The sequence below is a fragment of the Homarus americanus genome, unplaced genomic scaffold (genome assembly GCF_018991925.1).
Source record: "Homarus americanus isolate GMGI-L3 unplaced genomic scaffold, GMGI_Hamer_2.0 scaffold40103, whole genome shotgun sequence".
In the NCBI taxonomy this organism is placed as follows: domain Eukaryota; kingdom Metazoa; phylum Arthropoda; class Malacostraca; order Decapoda; family Nephropidae; genus Homarus; species Homarus americanus.
In genome coordinates this window covers 1-3,353 of record NW_024733586.1, presented here as the reverse complement: position 1 = coordinate 3,353, position 3,353 = coordinate 1, and the positions used below count along the sequence as shown (strand labels likewise).

Genomic DNA, 3,353 nt, shown 5'->3' with positions numbered 1-3,353 from the left:
CGGATACTCAAAACACCTCATAAGTTACGTTTTTCAGCATGATACACTACCATATATTGTGGAAGCCTTACAGTACCATAAATTTAGCATACTCAAAATTTAATTATGGTTCCGTAAGACTTCCGTAAGTTCTCGTAACTCTTGTGTTTACCCTGTAAATTAAGTTCTCTTGTCGGACGGTAGATGTCAGTGTAGATGCTAGTTGGCCAATCAACGCTCAGTTAACAAAATCATCAACCAATCACAAGAGAAGGAGAAATCAGCTGAGAGCGACGCACGTAATATTATTTTGTAAACATGGAAGGACCACCAGCCAAGATGAGACGGCCTAATTTCAGTGAGGCTGAAGTATACGCTCTTGTGACTGAGGTAGCCAAACGAAAAGAAATGATTTTAGGGAAGTTGGACTCAAGTAGTTGTACACTTCAACTCAAAAACCAGCCTGGGGTGAAGTGTTAAATGCTGTGAATGCTGTTGGTAGAGTCACCCGCAATGTTACTGAAATTCGGTGGAAGTCTGATCTTCGTGTTAGCGTTAAGAAAAAAGCAGCACAAGATAAGAAATATGCTGGTGGAACAGGTAAGTCATAATATTGTTAGCGTGGTTATTGATTGACAATATGAAACAAACTTAACTATGGTTTTTCTGAGGCTTGGTACGATTTTACGTGTTTGTAAACTCAAGGAAGCAAGTAGTGTGGTGGCTCTCCATCGTGAATGAATACACATATTTTCCTTATATGAACACATTCATTAAAAGAAATATCGTTCTTCGAAGTTTTCCGTGTGAGTAAATAGTAAAAACTTTACCGTTCAACCTAAATTTTTTTTTTCTTTTTACGTGGATTAACCAACCCAGGCACAGTCACTGACCCACTTCGGGGCCTGTAATAATAATTCTTTAGTACTATTAATAAAAATACCTCTTTATAAATAATAATATTAATAACAAATAACCATAAATACCGAAATGAAAACACAAAAAGTGAGAATCAATATACAGTATGTATGTTGTGTTGTCGATATTACGAGAAACAATTGCGACCCTGCAATTGTGTGTAAATGACACATTTAGTCAGATCAGCAACCTTAGACTTGCTCCTAATTTTCGTGATGCCATATGGCAGCAGGGTCTACCATTAGACAACACATTATGCTTCCAATATCTTCCCAGGCGGTAGTCAGGGAAGTCTGTACTACTGTTAATAATTTCCCCACAACTTTTGGATTTTCTTATTATACCTATCATCTAGATTACACAATTTTAAGACACACTTGTCATTGTGTCGCAACTGACGTGGAACAGAGATAGTTAATATGAGTTTGTGTGGCAGGGCGGCGGAGGCCTCCCGTTGGTAAAGGAAGCTAGGTTAGGTAGGTTTGGTTACTGTTATAAACTACATATTAATAATTACGTTATTTCCGACGGTAATGAAGGTCATAATGTATAAGTTGCCATAGAATTCCTTTTTTTATGTCGTTAATTTTCATTCATCAATAGATTTATATTCATATTTGATATACATTATTATGTAAATTTTACTTTGTTAGGCTTATAGGCAAGGATGTTCTATCCTATGAGTTTACAACTAATACAGGTTGAAAATTTCTGGCTGCGACTATTTTTTTTGACTTATTTTACCATTTATTGTTTGTTACCTTAAATCTAATTAACTTTTGACATAGATAAAGGAGAATTTTTGTGGCTACAGCTACAATGATAGGTTAGGTTATAATGTTTGGAACTATTTCAGTAGATTCCTTTGTAACTATGATTTCTGCCAAATATAACATAGTTAGCATATAGTGTATGTAACCACAGCTCACAGTAAGACAGTTATTATTTATATTTTCTCTTCAAGGTGGCGGCCCCCAAATTGAAATTACATACACTGCAATTGAAGAAGCAATTCTTCAACTATTAGATCCAGCCTCTATACAAGGATTCCAGGGGATGTTGAAAGTGAAGAACCTATTAATGGTAATTCAGTCAAAATACTTTTCCAACCCCCTGATATATATTTTGTTCTTTTCTGTCCTTCTTTTTATTTAAAAAAAACTTTTGGAGACATTTTTTCACATCTTGATTTGGAAATACTGTACACTATACTGATTTTTTATATAATTTTGAAAAATAACAACACTAGTAAGTTGGTTTCATTTCTAGCTTGTTTATTGCTTCCCTAAGTTATATATTAAATGTTGTTATAACTCGTATGTTAATGGACAAAATTGAGAAGTGCAAATATAAGAAATTTAACGCCTAGTTGATATTTAGATTTAAAAATATTTTAAACAAATATATTTAGATGGTCAACACTATTTTTCAAACCATTATTTTTCCTAAAAGCTTTTGTATATTTGGAAATACAGTGTAATATTTTAATTATACTCTTAACATAGACTTCAATCAACCTATTATACTACATTTCTTTCCAGAAGAAGAAAGAGAACCAACCCCCGGACCCTCAGGAGCTAGGTTTACAGCTACCGGTAGTTGTTTCCGAGAGGAATTTATGTTTCGGCCCGTTCAAGAGAAAGATGATTCTATAACCCTCATTCTGAATGAGGATATACAGGAACATGATATCACAGTACCCATTGTGCATTTAGAACCTGAAACTTCAGCACCTACAAACATTCCTGGAATTTCATCATCCGGAACATATGAGGTAGAAACATGTAGTTCAAGCAATACTCGTCAACCTATTGCTGCTACCACGGAACAGCGAAGTAGGTCTAGTACCCCTTCTGCCACAGCTGTTAGGTCAACTGTAACTGGTGATTCCACTGATGAAATGGGTTCATCTCCAATGCCAAGTACGATCAGAAGTGGCAGGAGGCCACGAACCTCTTCTGCCCGAAAAGATGAAGATCTTCTTCGAGAGATGCTTCGTGTTCAAACACAAATGAGGGACAGTTTTTTACAGCTTGTAGCAAACACCGAGTGCATTGCATCTGCAATGCTATGCATTGCAAGAGTTATGCAGTCGAAAAATCCTATCCAATGATGCTGTGTTTATGGTATGTGTATATGTAGTTGTTTACATGAAAATGTAACAGGAATATTTAGCTCTCCATAAGTTCATTAAAATCATGAAGTTAAGTGAAGGACACACATTTGTCAACTAATAACATGTGTTGCAGTGCTACTACGGGTAATGTTTACCCAGGTTTTGGGTAAAAGTTCCTACCACACTCAAAATTATATGTTTGAAAAGAGGCTCATGTACTTATTTTTATTTTTTAAAGGTTCCTTTATTTTGTAAGACGTAGTCAATTTCCAGTTCAACGAGTTTTATTTATTAGTTTGTAGTTTGCGAAGTATGATTCAAGTAGGTTGAAACAGAAATA

General features: G+C 35.2%; 1 long non-coding RNA gene across 1 annotated transcript; it reads left to right on the top strand.

Annotated features, from left to right (window-relative positions):
* Positions 1–241: 241 nt before the first annotated feature.
* LOC121869847 lies at positions 242–3,044 on the top strand. The gene is made up of 3 exons (XR_006089598.1): positions 242–579; positions 1,862–1,980; positions 2,439–3,044. It is a non-coding gene; the product is annotated as an uncharacterized LOC121869847 (long non-coding RNA).
* Positions 3,045–3,353: the final 309 nt, after the last annotated feature.